At 43.2% G+C, this 19,933-nt stretch overlaps 1 pseudogene across 1 annotated transcript in view; it reads left to right on the top strand.

Moving 5' to 3' along the window:
• Window positions 1–19,178, top strand: part of LOC308512336 (TCF3 fusion partner homolog) — a 125,805-nt pseudogene extending 106,627 nt beyond the window's left edge. Inside the window, exon 2 of the transcript in view lies at window positions 19,159–19,178. The product of the transcript in view is annotated as a TCF3 fusion partner homolog (transcript). The remainder of the gene's footprint in view (window positions 1–19,158) is intronic.
• Window positions 19,179–19,933: the final 755 nt, after the last annotated feature.

Here is a 19,933-nt window from a genome sequence, read left to right as displayed (position 1 = left end):
TTAACTACAAACAATCATGCTTAAGCTACATAATCTTTACTCCCTGGAATGGAGATAAGAAACACCCTAACCTTTGTAATAGAAATTGACAGGATTAAAATCAACTGGTATAAATACGGATGTAACAAGACAATAAACAGCAGAACCTCTCTGGAGATCCAGACCAGAAGTTGGCTGGAGATCCTGGCTGGAGATCCTGGCTGGAGATCATGGCTAGGCTGCTGATCAACTGAACACCGTCGCTGTGTCCTTCCGTCTTCGCCGACTCCGTCTATGCCTTTGGGAACCCCTGGACCTGCTGGGGTTGGACCCCGGCATCTGGCGCCCGAACAGGAACCCTTAGGTAATTCCCCCTATACTTGGGACGGATAGGACTGCACCTTAGGGTGCTGCAGACCCCCCACCCCCCAGAGGATAAGTAGGGTAAGTGGGTACTTAGTACAGAACTTAGATTGACAGGATGGGTCATACTGAGTCTAAAGAAAAAAGACTCTGTATTAATCTTTTAACGCATATGCTTGCTAGCAGAGGAGTTAAGGTTACTCCCAGTCAGACAGAAAGTTTTATAGAAGACGTATGTCAATGGCTTCCTGAGGATGGAACTGTTAATTTAGAAACTTGGACTAAAGCAGGAAAGCAATTAAAGAACTATTACAGCTACCATGGATCTGAGAAAGTCCTGCCAAATGTCTTTTCCCTCTGGAATTCAATCTGTGACACCTTGGCACCAGAGGCAAAAACGGTTGAACTTTCTCAAATTTTAAATAGTCCCTCGGCTCCACCCAGAGAGGACACATCATCATTGTCTTCAGCTCAATCTAAAAGCAATTTAGCTATGCCTACTGATCGGGAGGAGAATAAATATCATAAACATGACCATTGGTCCTTTCCAGTCAGTAGAGAGGAGAGAGGCCATCCCATTCAAAACAGGCTCCCCAAATTAGAAAGGAAGACTGTGGCTCCTAAGAGCTCCATGTCTAAATTTCAAAGGGCGATAAGAGAAGCTGAAGCTAATGGAGATCTTGAATTCTCACTCTGCTTCCCAGTTGCATATGAGAATGAGTCTGGTGGGGACGGAAACCCCACCTGGGAGCCTATACCTTACAAAGTACTTAAAGAATTAAAATTGGCCTGCTCTGAATATGGACCTCTAGCTCCTTACACACAAACCTTGGTAGAAACCCTAGCCAGTAAATGGATGACTCCTTATGATTGGTCACAGGTTTGTAAAGCCTGTCTCTCAGGAGGTGATTACTTATTATGGAAAACTGAATATGATGATCTTTCTAAGAAAGCTGTAGCCACTAGCAAAAAAAAAAAAAAAAGAAAAAGAATAACCCTAGACATGATATTAGGAGAAGGTGATTTTAACATGGCTCAGGAGCGAATGAATATGCCCACAGGGGCACTTACCAAAGTAACCAGTTGTGCAGGAAATGCCTGGAAATCCCTACCTTATACAGCAGGAAAAACAACCACCCTTACAGAGGTTAAACAGAAGGTCGAGGAACCATATCAGGATTTCCTTTCTCACCTCATACAGGCAGTCAAGAGAGTAATCAATAACAAAGAGGCAGCCGATATCCTAATCAAACAACTGGCTTTTGAAAATGCTAATAATACCTGTCAGGCTTTATTAAGGCGGATTCGCAGAACAGGAACTATAAATGATTTTATAAAACAGTGTGCTGATGTAAGTCCAGCATTTATACAGGGTGTAGCTATAGCTGCAGCTCTCAAAGGGGAGACATACCCTCAATATGTACAGGGTATAGGACAAGCCAGCAATACTACAGGTAATAAAAGAAATATGAACTGCTACTCCTGTGGCTTATCTGGGCACTTTAGCAGAGAATGCGCAAATAAAAATAATAATACTCAGGCCAGATGGCAAGCTCCTCGACAGCCTGGAAATACATTAGGGAATAATATTAATCCTCCAAAAACCGTTTGTCCCCGATGTCAGAAAGGATTCCATTGGGCAAAGGAATGTAGATCAAAATACCATAAAAATGGTTGGCCAGCCAAAACCGGTTTGGCTCAGTGGATAGAGCGTCGGCCTGCGGACTGAAAGGTCCCAGGTTCGATTCCGGTCAAGGGCATGTACCTGGGTTGCGAGCACATCCCCAGTGGGAGATGTGCAGGAGGCAGCTGATCGATGTTTCTCTCTCATCGATGTTTCTAACTCTCTATCTCTCTCCCTTCCTCTCTGTAAAAAAATCAATAAAATATATTTAAAAAAAAAAAATGGTCGGCCTTTAAACTCTACAAATAGCTCCCAAGGAGGTTATATCCCATCACCTCAATTGGGAAACTTGAGAAGGGGCCAGCCCCAGGCCCCTGCAATAAAAGGGGCATCAACCTTCAACCCCTCTGCAAATTTCGATCAGTCAGTGACCTCTTCAGGGCAACCCCAGGCAGTGCAGGATTGGACCTGCACTCAACCACCCATGCAATACTAACCCCAGACTCACCAGTAGCAGCCATTCCTACAGGAGTGTCTGGGCCGCTGCCTGAGGGAACTGTAGGTTTAATATTAGGACGGAGCTCCACCTCGTTACAGGGGATCTTAGTCATCCCAGGAGTTGTTGATGCAGACTACACAGGAGAAATACAGATTTTACTTTCCCCACCCACCACAGCTATACAGATTCAGCCCAACCAGAGAATTGCCCAATTACTCCTGTTACCAATACATAAAATAGGGACAGCTGTTACCCAGAAAGCTAGAGGGGCCAGAGGCTTTGGATCTAGTGATGCAGCATTTTGGATACAAGAAATCCATGCTACTAGACCTACAAAAATTTTACAAATTCAGGGAAAACCAATTGAAGGTCTATTGGATACAGGAGCAGATGTGTCCTGCATAGCAGGGAAGGATTGGCCCTCTTCATGGCCCACGCACACCACCTCCACTTCCCTAGTAGGCCTAGGCAAGGCATCTAATGTAAAAAAGAGTTCTCAGATTTTAACTTGGGCTGATGAAGATCAACATTCAGGAACATTCTGTCCCTATGTAATTACGACTATCCCGTTTACATTATGGGGAAGAGATATCTTATCTCAAATGGGAGTTCTATTATATAGCCCCAGCGGTGTTTGATTTACTCCTGTTACAAAATATTACAAGAAAATGAGTTTAAATATTCCTCTCCTCATCATGTTCTACAACATACTCTATTTGTAATTAATATACTAAATGTAGATTCTGAGGGAAATTCCCCGATGTACAGGCATTGGAACCCTGATTTAACTAAACCTAAAGCCCTCGTCAAATGGAGAGACTTGCTTACAGGAACCTGGAAGGGACCTGATGTACTTTTAACCTGGGGGAGAGGATATGCTTATATATTTCCACAGGACGCAGACTCACCTGTGTGGATTCCAGACCGTCTAGTCCAACCTTATGTCTCACCGCCCTCCATCTCTGCCTCACCATAGCACACCTGACCAGTGCCCGTCTGCAGCAGATGTGCAGCCCTGAGCTGGAACAATCTGTCCGTTGGGAGGATCACATGTGCCTCCTTTTTGTCTTTCCACATGTCCCAGCTTTGCCCCACATCTCCTTTCCTTTTTTCCTTCTTTTAAAACCTAACTACTTGTTTGATGGTTCTTTGGCCTTTCTCCTTCTTTCCTGAACACAGCCTTTTCTAGAATCTCCCTACCCTACTGTTCCAGGAAGGGCACCTCTCTTTTACGCCGTGACTAGGGGTGTTTGGTATATGTCCCATACATGGAGTTGCCTTGTGCCAAGAGCCTGACATCCTGGGCTGAGAAAGCCCTGTTCCTGGACTCTCCTTTGTCCTGTATTGGCCTCTCTTACCCTTGTGCCAAGAGGGACCCTCTTCTTACAATCCAATTGCCCATAGCTATTGCCTGAGCTCTCTGTTCATGCTGAGGTTGAAGCCTCATGGTGGCTGGTACCGTGGATCTGTCTCTCACCCAATAGCGTGAGCTGGGCCCTCCCTGGAGAAGAAACCCGGGTTCCCCAAGATATGTGATCAATGTCGGGGCCCCGCCAGCAGGCAAGGGGATCCCAAGGCAGTTGCTGGGCATGGAGGCCAGAGGGACATAGGCTACCAAGGAGACAGAACTGAACCTCACATCACCCTACTTGGCCCAGAGATGGCTGGTAGTCAAAGACGGGTAAGACCCCAAGGGGTGGGGCAACCTAAGACAGGCACAGTTCGGAGGGCCAGTAGGAGAGAACTTGGGGTTCAACAGAGGTGGGGCACAGATCCTCACCCCCCCCCAATGGTTCAGGGGCTTGAACACTCGCCCCTTCTGAGGAAGGTCTCCTGTCGCCATGGCTGCTTCCTGCTTCCCACACCCAGCTCAGATCGGGACCCAGGTAAAGACAGAGACTGGCTGACAGCAGCTGCCCTCTCACTGCAACAGGACTTGTTTCCCATTTCTACCTTGGACCACGGGGAAAGGGTCAGCTGAAGGTAAGGGCTGTGTCAGGATGCTGCCTTCTTCCCTGTCTTCTCCCTCTTTTTTCTAAACACTTCCATGCCTTGTAGTTCTTTTGCTTTCTCTTCTTTTTCTCTCTATTGCCCTCCATCTTCCATATCAGCTGACCCAGAGGGCACAGCTTACTCCTCCTCGGACACCGACACCACCATCAACCACGGCCCTGATGGACGCTTTGATGCAGCCCTTCAACTCGCTGATGCTTCGGGAAGCCCGTCGCCAGTGACGCCGCCCGCTAGCCAGACCAACAAAGACAATCAAAACAACAACTTGAAGACAGCTGAAATCCCTTGACTGAAGAGGCCGGCAACCTTCTACAGGAATGGGGCTCCTTGTGCACTCCATCCACTATGTTTATAGTTATGCTCACTGTCATTGCTTGCCAGTCTTCTTCCGAGTTTTAAATGGCCCAATCTGAGAGGTGGCCAGTGATTTGCATGTGCTCTCATTTGAAAAACAAGAAAGGGGGAATTTGCCGGAAGCCTTGCTGCTTGACACAGTCGCTACAGGATAGAAACATCTGCACAGCATATGTTTCAAGGGACCTGGCGTACATAGCATACTGTTCTTAATATGTTTGCTCCCCTTAGCGCTGTGTGTTTTAACCAAGGTCACCTCTCCAAGACAGGTTGTTTCCCCAGGTAGGGATTTTTCCCTGAAGTTAGGGAGGGGATGAAACTCCTTAACTAAGTGCCAGGCGGGTAGTTAATCACTTTAACTACAAACAATCATGCTTAAGCTACATAATCTTTACTCCCTGGAATGGAGATAAGAAACACCCTAACCTTTGTAATAGAAATTGACAGGATTAAAATCAACTGGTATAAATACGGATGTAACAAGACAATAAACAGCAGAACCTCTCTGGAGATCCAGACCAGAAGTTGGCTGGAGATCCTGGCTGGAGATCCTGGCTAGGCTGCTGATCAACTGAACACTGTCTCTGTGTCCTTCCTTCTTCGCCGACTCCGTCTACGCCTTTGAGAACCCCTGGACCTGCTGGGGTTGGATCCCAGCAGAACTTAGTGATACTTACAGGGATCTTAGGGAGAATGCCAAGAAAATTGAAAAGGACCATACACTGAAATAAAAAATAATATACAGGGATTCAACAGTAGACTAGTGAATCCGAAGAATCAAATCAATGATTTGAAACACGAGGAAACAAAAAACACCCAACCAGAAGAGAAAAAAAAAATTATTTATTTATATTTTAATTAAATCTTTATTGTTCAGATTATTACATTTGTTCCTCTTTTTCCCCCCAGAACTCCCCTCCTCCCAGTTCCCGCCCCAACCTCCTCCCTCACTCCCCACCCACTGTCCTCATCCATAGGTGCACGATTTCTGTCCAGTCTCTTCCCGCATCTCCCACACCCCTTTCCCTCCCAAGAATGGTCAGTCCATTCCCTTTCTATGTCCCTGATTCTATTATAATCACCAGTTCATTCTGTTCATCAGAATATTTATTCACTTGATTCTTAGATTCACTTGTTGATAGATGCATGTTTGTTGTTCATAATTTGTATATTTACCTTTTTCTTCCTCTTCCTCTTCTTAAAGGATACCTTTCAGCATTTCATATAATCCTGGTTTGGTGGTGATGAACTCCTTTAGCTTTTCCTTATCTGTGAAGCTCTTTATCTGACCTTCAGTTCTGAATGATAGCTTTGCTGGATAAAGTAATCTTGGTTGTAGGTTCTTGGTATTCATCACTTTGAGTATTTCTTGCCACTCCCTTCTGGCCTGCAAAGTTTCTGTTGAGAAATGAGCTGACAGTCGTATGGGTATTCCCTTGTAGGTAACTGAGTTTCTTTCTCTTGCTGCTTTTAAGATTCTCTCTTTGTCTCTTGCTCTTGGCATTTTAATTATGATGTGTCTTGGTCCTCTTTGGATTCCTTTTGTTTGGGGTTCTCCACGCTTCTTGGACCTGTAAGTCCATTTCTTTCACCAGGTGGGGGTAGTTTTCTGTCATTATTTCTTCAAATAGGTTTTCAATATCTTGGTCTCTCTCATCTTCTGGCACCCCTATAATTCTGATGTTGGTATGCTTGAAGCTGTCCCAGAGGCTCCTTACACTATCCTCGCATTTTTGGATTCTTTTTTCATTCCGCCCCTCCGGTTGGGTGTTTTTTGTTTCCTCGCATTTCAAATCATTGACTTGATTCTTGCGCTCCTCTCGTCTGCTGTCGGGAGTCTGTATAATATTCGTTATTTCAGTCCATGTATGCTTAATTTCTAGTTGGTTCCCCATCACAACATCGAGGGTCTCATTAGTTTTCTTGTAGATCTCATTAAGTTTATCGGCGGCTTCTAAACAGTTCTTGAGAGACCTTAAAAGTGTGGTTCTGAACTCTATAGCTTCCATTGACAATTTTGTCCTGTTTCTTTGTCTCCGCATTTTGTTATGCTTTCTTGGTGCACCCCCTAGTGGTCTTTGTGCGCAGTCTTGTAGTTAAGCCTTGATTGTTGTAGCTAATACCAGGGAGGGTTTGACCTCCAGGCCAAGTGGCTGTAGAAAAAAGAATTAAAAAATATGAAGATAGAGTAAGGAGCCTCTGGGACAACTTTAAGTGCACCAATATCCAAATTATGGGGGTGCCAGAAGATGAAAGGGTGAGCAAGATATTGAAAACTTATTTGAAGAAATAATGGCAGAAAACTTCCCCTACCTGGTGAAAGAAGCAGACTTTCAAGTCCAGGAAGCTCAGAGAACCCAAAAGAAGAGGAATCCAAAGAAGACCACATCAAGATACATGATAATTAAAATGCCAAGGCTATAGATAAAGAGATAATCTTAAAAGCAGCAAGTTAGTTACCTACAAGGGGTGCCCATATGACTCAGCTGATTTCTCAACAGAAACTATGCAGGCCAGAGGGAGAAGCAAGAAATATTTAAAGTGATGAATAGCAAGAACCTATGACCAAGTTTACCCAGCAAAGTTGTCATTTCGAATTGAAGGTCAGATAAAGAGCTTCAGTCAAGAATAAGCTAAAAGAGTTTATCACCACCAAACTAGTATTATATGAAATGCTGAAGGGTATTCTTTAAGAAGAGGAAGAAGCCAAAACCGGTTTGGCTCAGTGGATAGCGTCGGCCTGCGGACTGGAGGGTCCCAGGTTCGATTCCGGTCAAGGGCATGTGCCTGGGTTGTGGGCAGGAGGCAGCTGATCGATGTTTCTCTCTCATCGATGTTTCTAACTCTCTATCTCTCTCCCTTCCTCTCTGTAAAAAATCAATAAAATGTATTTAAAAAAAAAAAGAAGAGGAAGAAGAAGGAAAGGGTAAAGATAAAAAATATGAGCATCAAAGTGACAACAAAGATATATCTATCAACAATTGAATCTAAAAATCAAATGAATAAAAAATCTGCTGAACAAATTAAACTGGTGAATGGCATAGAATTAGAGGCATGGAAATGGGACAGACTGACAATTCTTATAGGCAAGGGGATTTGGAGGGATGGTGGGAAGAGATTAGGCAAAGATCTTATATGCATTACCTATGGACACAGACAATAGGATGGCGAGGGCCTGGAGTAGGGTGGGAACTGGGTGGAGGTAAACTATGGGGGGAAAAAAGATGGGCATCTGTAATAATCTCAACAATAAGTATTAATAAATGAAATAAATAAAAAATAAATCCTCAGCAAAATATTAGCATATCAGATCCAACAATATTTTGAAAAGGCTAGAGACCCAAGCACAAAACTTGTGCAAGGGGCTTGGCCCTTGCAGCTGCCTTGGCTTGCCTAGGCCTCACAGTCCTGGCTTCGTCCAGAAGGCCATCTAGAAGGATGCGAGGAAGGTTGTTCAGCTGTCCAGTCCAATTAGCACATGATGCTTTTATTATTAGAGATCATATACCATGATAAAGTGGGATTTATTCCAAGGTTATAAGGCTGGTACAATATTTGCAGATCAATAAGTGTGATACATCACATAAATAAATTGAAAAATAAATACCACATGATCATATCAATAGATGCAGAAAAAGGATTTGATAAAATCAAGCACTCTTTTTTGATAAAAACTCTCAAAAGAGTGGAAATAGAGAGATCATATCTCAACATAATATAGGCCACATATAACAAAACTACACACAACATAATACTGAATGGACAAAAACTAAAAGTGTTTCCCTTAACAAGAGGAATAAGAAAAGGATGTCCACTTTCACCACGCTTACTCAACACTGCATGAATCCATGCATGGTTGGGGTCCCTCTGCCTGTCCAATGATTGGGGCTGATCAGGGCTCTCTCACCCACTTCTGATTGGGGCCAGTAGCTGGAGAGAGACCAAGGGAGGGCTCCAGGGCCTGTCTGGCCTAATCTCACCCAGTCCTAATTGGCGGGACTCAAGCTGCAAATTAACCTAGTGGTCCAAGCATCTGCCCCCTGGTGGTCAGCACATGTCATAGTGACTAGTCGGCCAACTGCACAGTCCGACACTTAGCATATTAGGCTTTATATATATATACTAGAGGCCCTGTGCACAAAAATTTGTGCACTTGGGGGGGAGGGGGGTCCCTCAGCCCGGCCTGTGCCCTCTCGCAATCTGGGACCCCTCGGGAGATAACAACCTGCTGGCTTAGGCCTGCTCCCAGGTGGCAGAGGGCAGGCCCAATCCCTAGGTGCAGCCCCTGGTCAGGCTCAGAGCAGGGCTGATTAGGGAGTTGGGTTGCTGTCCCCTGTCATGCACAGAGCAGGGCGAATCAGGAGGTTGCAATGCCACCCTCAGTCACGCTCAGGGTAGGTATGATTGGGGGGTTGGGGCACCGCCCCCTGTCACACTCAAGGCAGGGTCAATGGGGAGGTTGCGGCGCCACCCCCTGTCATGCACAGAGCAGGGCCAGTCAGGGGGTTGGGGAGCTCCCCCCTGTCACGCACAGAGCAGGCCCATCAGGGGGTTGGGGCTCCGTAACCTGTCACGCACAGAGCAGGGTCGATCAGGGGTTTGGAGAGCTCTCTTCTGTCACACACAGAGTAGGGCTGATAGGGGAGTTGGGGCGCCACACTCTGTTACACTCAGGGCAGGACCGATCAGGGGGTTGGGGCGCCACACCCTGTCACACACAGAGCAGGGCCGATCAGAGGGTTGGGGTGCCACACCCTGTCACACACAGAGCTGCAGGGCGATCAGGGGTTTGGGGAGCTCCCCCAATCAGGCACAGAGCAGGGTTGATCAGGGGGTTGGGGCGCCTTCCCCTGTCACAAACAGAGCAGGGCGGATAGGGAGGTTGTGGTCCCGCCTCCTGTCACACACAGAGCCACACAGCAATCAGGGGGTTTGGGCGCTGCCCCCTGTCACGCTGATCCCGGTGCCAGGAGGCCTCGCGGCTCCGCTGATCCTGGTGCTGGGAGGCATATTACCCTTTTACTATATAGGATAGAGGCCTGGTACATGGGTGGGGGCCAGCTGGTTTGTCCTGAAGGGTGTCCTGGATCAGGGTGAGGGTCCTGCTTGGGTGCCTGGTCAGCCTGGATGAGCAGATGATGGCTGTTTTCAGCTGGTCACACCTTGTTCAGGGTGGGGGTCCCCAATGGGGTGCCTGGCCAGTCTGGGTGAGGGGCTGAGGGCCATTTTCAGACTGGCAGGTGACTGAAGCTCCAAACCTCTCCTTTTTTTCTTTTTTTTTATTAATTCTGGGATTTATTTACCTGCTATGGCTGTCACTGGAGCTGAGAGCCGGCTTTAGCTCGGAGGCTTGGCTCCAGCTCTGAGACCTTGGCTGCTGAAAGCATTTATCTGGGTTTGTTTGGGTTCTATAATTGTAACACTTTTGCGGTCCTGCTCGCTCCAGCTCTGACACCTGAAATCAGGTTTCTGGGGATTTTTTAGCTTCTATAATTGCAACATTGTTTCTTAGAGTGCAAGCTCAGAGGCTGGCAGCAGCAGGCGGGGAACGTTGGCTTCCTCCTTCACTGAAGCAAGCCTCCTGTTTGCTTCAGCTGTCCGGCTGCCGGCTGCCATATTGGTTGGCAGTTAATTTGCATATCTTGCTGATTAGCCAATGGGAAGGGTAGCGAAGTTACTGTTAATTACCATGTTTCTCTATTATTAGATAAGACTAGAATCCCAGTGCACAAAATTCATGCAAGGGAGGGGGGTCCCCTCAGCCCAGCCTGCACCCTCTCCAATCTGGGATCCCTTTCACAATCTTGGACCTCTGGCTCCTAATCGCTCATATGCCTGCCTGCCTGGTTGCCCCTAAATGCCTCCTACTGCCGGCCTGGCCACCCCCAACTGCCCCCATGCTGACCTGGTTGCCCCGAACTGTGCCCCCTGCCAGCCTGGTCACCACTGATGCCTCTTCCCTGACAGGCCTTGTCGCCCAACGCAGCCTGCTGTTTATTTATTTGGTGATCCCTCACTAACCCCCCCCGCCGACCTGGTCACACCATGCAACTGCTTGTTCAGTTGTTTGGTTGTCCCTCACTATCCCCCCTGCTGGCCTGGTCTTGTGAGGGTGTGAGGGTTAATTTGCATATTACATCTTTATTATATAGGAATAGATAGTAACTCAAGGTGCGGAATGCCCCGCATGCACTTTCTCCTGCCCCTGGTCTTGGAGACCGCATGTCTTTCCAAGGCTCTGCTCACCATCATCAGCTGCCACATGAAGTAAATTGAATTGTGTGTGTGTAAACCCTTTGCAGGCTCCATGAATGTGTCTTAACTTAGCTGCAGTTCCAATTACTCCAACATAAGGAGAGACACCCTCATTATCAGGTAACACCATCATGGTAAGACTCCTCCTCAGCCTACTTCAGTGGTTTTAAATAGGCCATGAGTTTCCCTAGATGGTTTGCCTCAGTGAATAGAACCACATCCTGTGGACTGAAGGGTCCTGGGTTTGATTCCAGTCAAGGGCACATTCCTGGGTTGCAGGCTTAATCCCCAGGAGGTGGTGTGTGGGAGGCAGATCGATTCTCTCTCATCATTGATGTTTCTCTCTCTCCCTCTCTCTCTCTCTCTCTTCTCTCTCTCTCTCTCTCTCTCTCTCTCTCTCTCTCTCTCTCTCTCTCTCTCTCTGCCTTCCTCTCTGAAATCAAAAAAAAATATATTAACAAAAATAATAAATAGGCCATTAATCAAATGTTGCTGCTCTCCATCCAGTCCCCTCAAACCCTCTTTTGTCTTTGACCCTCCCCACACACACACTCTGCTAGGGTCTGTAAAATGGGGTCAGGATTTCTACTTCAACCAAGGGCAAAGCTTCCACATGGCCCTCCTTCCCCGCCTGTCTCTGCCCCTAGTCCTGTGGGGTTTCTCTCCTTCCCCTCCATCTAACTTGGTGGGCCCTCCTCTGCCCCCTCCTCATGTGACCTCCTGTCTACAGCCTCCCACTTTCTCCTCTGGGAGTGGAGCTCTCCAAAGGCTGTGTGGGAATTGAAGGGGGTTGTGTAGAGTGGGGTGGGGTAGGCAAAGCAGTGTGGGGTGTGCAGTGGTGGAGAGCTGTGTGGGGCAAGCCCAAGCTTTGGAGAAGAGCTGGGGTGACAAGTCACCGGGAGGAGGAGGGAGAGATGTGGTGCTTGTCCCATGAGAGAGGCATTGAGCTCCTCAGCTGCCCCCACCCATTAGCTTTTCTAGACCCCTGCACAACTATCACCCTCCACCCCTTGATGCCTCCACTTCAAGTTTTGGACTCAGTTTCTCTGACAGCCCCACCCCTCTCTCTGTTGCATTCCAGGGGCCCAAAGCTGCACCTTGGCTTTGGGCAGGTATGCCTGGCCTGCCCCCTGTAATGGTGCTACCCACTCTCCTGGAGTAGTTAGTGAAACTTAACAAATAAAAATAAGCATCTCTGAATATTATAACTCGTGCACTGAGAACGCCACAGGCTGCAGAGGGCTCTTGAATCAAGTGTAGCAGCCTCCCCTCCTGCTCCATCCCTCTTGGCTCCCACTGCCATCCTCATCCATCCAGCGGCCAAACCCTGGGAGCTTCCTGACAGCTCTCTCCTCACACCTCACTTTCCAGTCCAACCCACCAGCGCCTGCAGCAAGCTAAGTTACTGGTCCGAGCGTCTGCCCATTGGTGGTCAGTGCATGTCATAGAGACTGGTTAAGCTGTCAAACTCCCAGCCAAACTCTAGTCGAGGAAACAATTTGTATATTAGGCTTATATTATATAGGACTAGAGGCCTAGTGCACAAAAATTCATGTATTTGGGTGGGAGGGTTACCTCAGCCCGGCAAATCCTGACCTTTACTTGTGGTAAATAAATAATAAAAAACATAAAGCACATATGTACATACATCGAAATGACGAAACATTTTTTTATAAATAAATGGGAGATGAAGACTAACCACAAAACGGTAAGTCGAGACCTACATAACCCAAGGATTGACTGTATTTAGGTCCGTTCCCCATTTTTTGATTGGATTGTTTATCTTCCTTTTGTTAAGTTGTATGACTTCCTGTAAACTTTGGAGATTAAACCCTTATCTGAAATAACATTGGCAACTATATTCTCCCATGCAGTGGGCATTTTTATTGTTTTGTTGATGGTTTCATTTGATGTGCAGAAGGTTTTTATATTGATGTAGTCCCATTTGTTTATTCCCTTATTAGTTTCCATTGCCCTAGGATCTGTATTGGTGAAGACACTGCTTTTATTATGTTGAGCTATGATTCCTCTATTCCCACTTTGCTGGTGGTTTTTATCAAAAATCACGGCATATGTCTGAGATCTTGCTGCCTGTAGATTCCTCTAAGATTTTTATGGTTTCCCATCTTACATTTCAGTCCTTTATCCATTTTCAGTTTATTTTTGGGTACGGTGTACGTTGGTGGTCTAGTTTCATTTTTTTACATGTATCAGTTCAATTTTCCCAACACCATTTATTGAAGAGACTGTATTGATTCCATTGTATGCTCTTGCATCTTTTGTCAAATATTAATTGAGCATACTGGCTTGGGTAGAATTCTGGGTTCTCTATTCTATTCCATTGTTCTATATGTCTGTTCTTGTGCCAGTACTGGGCAGCTCTGAGAACAGTGGCTTTGTAATGTAGCTTGATATCTGGTATTGAGATCCCACCCACTTTGCTCTTCTTTCTCAGGATTGCTGTGGCTATTTGGAGTTTTCTTAATTCTATATGAATTGTTGTTTTCTCTAGGTTGCAAAATATGCTGTTGGTATTTTAATGGGGATTGCATTGAATCTATAGATTGCTTTGAATAGTATGGACATTTTAATGGTGTTGATTCTACCAATCCATGAACAAAGTGTGTTCTTCTATCTATTTATGTCTTTATCTATTTTTTCAATGTTCTATAGTTTTCTGAGTACAGGTCAATTTCCTCCTTAGTTATCAGCCTGTTGAGATTTTTTGATTCTTCTTGGTTGAGTTTTGGAAGGTCTTATTTTTCTAGAAATATGTCCATTTCCTCTAGGTTGTCTAGTTTTTCATAGTATTTTTTTTTAACAATCCTTTGTATTTCTGTGGGGTCTGTTGTTATTTTGCCTCTTTCATTTCTGATTTTGTTTATCTAGGTCCTATCTCTTTGTTCCTTGGTGAGCCGCCTAGATTTTCATCAATTTTGTTTATTCTTTCAAAGAACCAGCTCTTGGTTTCATTGACCATATATATTTGGTCTCTAAGTCATTTATTTTTGTTTTGGTCTCTATTATCTCTTTCCTTCTGTTCACTCTGGGCTTTCCTTGCTACTCTCTAATTCTTTATGTTATAGAGTTAGATAATTTATTAACATTTTTCCTTGTTTATTTTGAGGTAGGCCTGTAGAGCTATAAACTTCCCTCTCAGAACTGCTTTCACTGTGTCCCATAGATTTTGGATTGTTGTGTTTTCACAACAATGGATTGTCATTTGTTTCAAGGATGTTTTTAACTTCTCTTTGATCTCTTTGGCAACCCAATCATTATTTAATAGCATGCTATTCAGCTTCCAAGTGTTTGAATTTTTTTGATTGTTTTTATTGTAGTTGATTTCTTTTTTTAAAAAATTCTTTATTACTTAAGGTATTACAAATGTGTCTTCGTCCCCCCCATTAAACCCCTTTTCTCCTCCCCCTACCCCCACTCATGCTCTCATCCCCCTGTTGTCCGTGTCCATTGGTCTGGCTTATATGCATGCATACAAGTCTTGCCCCCTCCCTTGCCTACTTTCCCTCTGGGGATTAATAGCCTGATCGCTGTTTCTCAGTCTTTGGATCTGTCCCTTTTCATCAGTCTCTGTTGTTCTCTATATTCCACAAATGAGTGAAATCATGAGGTATTTATCTTTCTCTGACTGGCTTATTTCACTTAGCATACTGCTCTCCAGTTCCATCCATTCTGTTACAAAAGGCAAGTGTTCCTTCTTTTTTGCCGCAGCATAGTATTCCATTCTGTAAATCGACCACAGTTTTTTGATCCACTCCTCTGTTGATGGGCACTTACACTGTTTCCAAATCTTAGCTATAGTAAAATGTGCTGCTATGAAGATAGGAGTGCATATATCCTTTCTGATTGGTGTTTCTGGCTTCTTGGGATATATTCCTAGAAGTGGGATCACGGGGTCAAATGGGAGTTCCATTTTTAGTTTTTTGTGGAAGCTCCATACTGCTCTCCACAGTGGCTCACCAGTCTGCATTCCCACCAGCAGTGCACGAGAGTTCCTTTTTCTCCACATCCTCTCCAGCACTTGTTGTTTGTTGATTTGTTGATGATAGCCATTCTGACAGGTGTGAGATGGTACCACATTGTCGTTTTGATTTGCATCTCTCATATAATTAGCGACTTTGAGCATGTTTTCATATGTCTTTGGCCTTTTGTATGTCCTCTTTCGAAAAGTGTCTCTTCAGGTCTGTTGTCCATTTTTTGATTGGATTGTTTATCTTCCTATTGTTAAGTTTCATGAGTTCTCTGTAAATGTTGGAGATTAAACACTTATCCGTGATATCATTGCCAAATATCTTCTCCCATGCAGTGGGTCTTCTTATTGTTTCTTTTATTTCTCTGCTTTTATTTTTTTTTATTTTTTTAAGTTGTTTTATCGCTTAAAGTATTACAAAGAGTATTACATATGTCTCCTTTTTTCCTGCCCTTAACAATCCCCTGGCCTCCTGTACCCCCCACTGTCTTATGTCCATTGGTTATACTTATATTCAAGTCCTTCGGTTGATCTCTTACTCCAACCCCTTCTGCCCCACAACCCTCCCCGGTCTTCCTACTGTAGTTTGACAATCTGTTCGAGGCTGCTCTGCCTCCATATCTATTTTTGTTCATAAGTTTATAATGGTCTTAATTATCCATAAATGAGTGAGATCATGTAGTATTTTTCCTTCATTGACCGGCTTATTTCACTTAGCATAATATTCTCCAGTTCCATCCATGCCGTTGCAAATGGTAAGAGTTCCTTCTTTTTTACAGCAGCATAGTATTCCATCGTGTAGATGTACCACAGTTTTCTAATCCATTTTTCTACTTATGGGCACTTAGGCTGTTTCCAGATCTTAGCATGTAATACCTTATGGTGAATTGCACTGCTAAGAACATATGGGTGCATATATCCTTTCTGATTGTTGTTTCTGTTTTCTTGGGATATATGCCTAGAAGTGGCATCATGGGGTCAAATGGGAGTTCCACTTTTAGTTTTTTGAGGAAACTCCATACTGTCTTCCATAGTGGCTGCACCAGTCTGCATTCTCACCAGTAGTGCACGAGAGTTCCTTCTTCTCCACATCCACTCCAGCACTTGTCATTTTTTGATTTGTTGATGATAGCCATTCTGACAGGTGTGAGATGGTACATCATTACTGTTTTGATTTGCATTTCTCTGATGATTAGTGACTTTGAGCATGTTTTCATATGTCTCTTGGCTTTCTGAATGTACTCTTTTGGAAGGTGTCTATTTTGATCATTTGTCCATTTTTGATTGAATTGTTTATCTTCCTTTTGTTAATTTGTAGGAGTTCCCTGTAAATGTTGGAGATTAAACCCGTATCGGAGATAACATTGACAAATATGTTCTCCAATATGGTGGGCTTTCTTGTAGTTTTATTGATGGTTTTCTTGGCTGTGCAAAAGCTTTTTTTTTTGATGTAGTCCCATTAGTTTATTTTCTCTTTAGTTTCCAATGCCCTAGGAGCTGTATCAGTGAAGAAATTGTTTCAGCATATGTCTGAGATTTTGTTGCCTTTGGATTCTTCTAGTATTTTTATGGTTTCCCTTCGTACATTTAAGTCCTTTATCCATTTTGAGTTTATTTTTGTGCATGGTGTAAGTTGGTCGTCTAGTTTCATTGTTTTGCCTGTATCTGTCCAATTTTCCCAACACCATTTATTGAGGAGACTATCTTGACTTCATTGTATGTTCTTGCCTCCTTTATCAAATATTAATTTTGCATATTGGTTCGGGTCAATTTCTGGGCTCTATATTCTATTCCATTGATTCTTCTTGTTGTTTTGTTGATGGTTTCCTGTGCCATGCAAAAGCTTTTTATTTTGATGTAGTTCCATTTGTTTATTTTCTCTTTAGTTTCCATTGCCCTAGGAGCATTATTAGAGACGAAATTCCTTCAGCATATGTTTGCGATTTTGCTGCCTGTGGATTCCTCTAGTATTTTTATGGTTTCCCATCTTACGTTTAAGTCTTTTATCCATTTTAAGTTTATTTTTGTCTATGATGTGAGTTGGTGGTCTAGTTTCATCTTTTTGCATGTATCTGTCCAATTTCCCCAACACCGTCTTGACTCCATTGTATTCTCTTGCCTCCTTTGTCCAATATTAATTGGGCATAGTAGTTTGGGTCGATTTCTGGGTTCTCTAATCTATTCCATTGATCTAGATGTCTGTTCTTGTGCCAGTACCAAGCTGTTTAAGAATGGTGACTTTGTAATACAAGTTATTATCTGGTATTGAGATCCCACCTACTTTGTTCTTCTTTCTCAGGATTGCTGCAGCTATTCGAGGTCTTTTTTTATTCCAGATGAATTTTTGGAACATTTGCTCTAGTTTGTGAAATATGCCTTTGGTAATTTAATGGGGATTGCATTGAATGTATAGATTGCCTTGGGTAGTATGGACATTCTGATGATGTTGATTCTACCAATCCATGAAGATGGTATGTTCTTCCTTCTGTTTATGTTTTTCTCTATCTCTATTTTCAGTGCCCCGTATTTTCGCACATAGGTTTTTTACCTCCTTAGTTAAGTTTATTCCTTGGTATCTTAATTTTTTTGGTGCGATGGTAAATGGTATTGCTTTTTTAATCTCACTTTCTATAAGTTCACTATTGGTGTATAGAAATGCCATAGATTTCTTGGTATTAATTTTGTATCCTGCTACATTGCCAATTCATTTATTAAGTCTAATAAATTTTTGATGGAGTCTTTAGAGTTCTCTATGTACAGTATCATGTCATCTGCTAAAATGACAGTCTTACTTCTTTTCCAATTTGCATACCTTTTATTTCTTCTTCTTGTCTGATCGCAAATGCTAGTACTTCCATTACTATGTTGAGCAGAAGTGGTGAGAGGGGCATCCCTGTCTCGTTCCTGTTCTTAGGTGGAGTGGTTTTAGTTTTTGTCCATTGATTATGATGTTGGCTTTCGGTTTGTCGTATATGGCTTTTATTATGTTGGGGTGTGATTTTTCTATTCTTACCTTGCTGAGAGTTTTTATCAAGAAAGGGTGTTGGATTTTGTCAAATGCTTTTTCTGCATCAATTGATATGACTGTGGTTTTTTTTCTCTCAATTTGTTTATGTGATGTATTACGTTTATTGATTTGCGGAGATTATACCTTCCTTGCATCCCTGGGATAAAACCTACTTGGTCATGGTGTATAATCTTTCTTATGTATTGCTGGACACGATTTGCTAAGATTTTTGTTGAGGATTTTGGCATCTATGTTCATGAGGGATATTGGCCTGCAATTCTCTTTCATTGTGTTGTCTTTATCTGGTTTTGGTATTAGGGTGATGCTGGCTTCATAGAACGAGCATGGAAGTGTTTCTTCCTCTTGAATTTTTTTGAATAGTGTGAGGAGGATAACTTTTATTTCTTTCTTGAATATTTGGTAAAACTCCTCTGTGAAGCCGTCTGGCCCTGGGCTTTTGCTTGCTGGGAGCTTTTTGATGACTGCTTCAATTTCTTCCATAGTAATTGGCCTGTTGAGATTTTTAGATTCTTCCTGATTGAGTTTTGGAATGTTGTATTTTTCTAGGAATATGTCCATTTTCTCCAGGTTGTCTAGTTTGTTGGAGTAGAGTTGTTCATAGTATTTTCTAAGAATCCTTTGTATTTCTGTGAGGTCTGTAGTTATTTCTCCTCTTTCAGTTATGATTTTGTTTATTTGGGTTCTCTCTCTTTGTTTCTTGGTAGCCTGGATAGAGGTGTATCAATCTTGTTTATTCTTTCAAAGAACCAGCTCTTGGTTTTGTTGATCTTTTGTATTGTTTTTTTTTTTTTTTTTTGTCTTTTATCTCCGCTCTGATCTTTATTATTTTCTTCCTTCTGCTTACACTGGGATATTCTTCTTGCTCTCTTTCTAAATCTTTTAGTTGTGGGGTTAAGTAATTTATTCTCATTGTTTCTTGTTTCTTGCAGTAGGCTTGTAGAGCTACGAACTTCCCTCTGAAGACTGCTTTCGCTGTGTCCCATACATTTTGGATTGTTGTGTTTTCATTGTCATTTGTTGCCATGATGTTTTCTATTTCTTCTTTGATCTCTCAGGTAACCCAGTCCTTGTTTAATAGCGTGCTATTTATTCTCCATGTGTTGATTTTTTTTGGATTGTTTTTGTTGTAGTTGATTTCTAGTTTTATGCCAGTGTGGTCTGAGAAGATGCTTGATATTATTTCAATCTTCTTGAATTTGAGGAGACTTTGCCTGTTACCCAATATATGGTCTATCTTTGCAAATGACTAATGAGCACTTGAGAAGAATGTATATTCTGTGGCTTTGGGTGAAATGTTTTGAAGATGTCAATTAATTCCATCTGATCTAGTGAGTCATTTAGGATTGATATTTCTTTGCTGATTTTTTGTTTAGAGGATTTGTCCAATGGTGATAGTGGGGTGTTAAAGTCCCCTACTATGATCAATCTCTCCCTTGATCTCCTCCAGAAGTTTTCTTACATTTTTGGGTGCTCCTATATTGGGTGCGTATGTGTTTACCAGAGCTATTTCTTCTTGTTGGATTGCTCCCTTTAGTATTATGAAGTGGCCTTCCTTATCTCTTTTTATGTCCTTCACTTTGAGATCTAATTTGTCAGATATAAGTATTGCTACCCCAGCTTTTGGTTTTATTTTCATTTCCATTCACCTGAGAAACCTTTTCCATCCCTTTACCCTCAGTCTGTGTTCATCTTTTTTTTCTGAGTTGGGTTTCCTGTAGACAGCAGATATATGGGTCATGTTTTCTTATCCACTCAGTTACCCTATGTCTTTTGATCGGGGCATTTAATCCATTTACATTTAAAGTTATTATTGATAGACACTTGTTTGTC

The sequence above is a fragment of the Myotis nattereri genome (assembly GCF_964212035.1).
Source record: "Myotis nattereri genome assembly, chromosome: Y".
Classification (NCBI taxonomy): Eukaryota; Metazoa; Chordata; class Mammalia; order Chiroptera; family Vespertilionidae; genus Myotis; species Myotis nattereri.
This window is presented reverse-complemented; position numbering and strand designations above follow the sequence as displayed.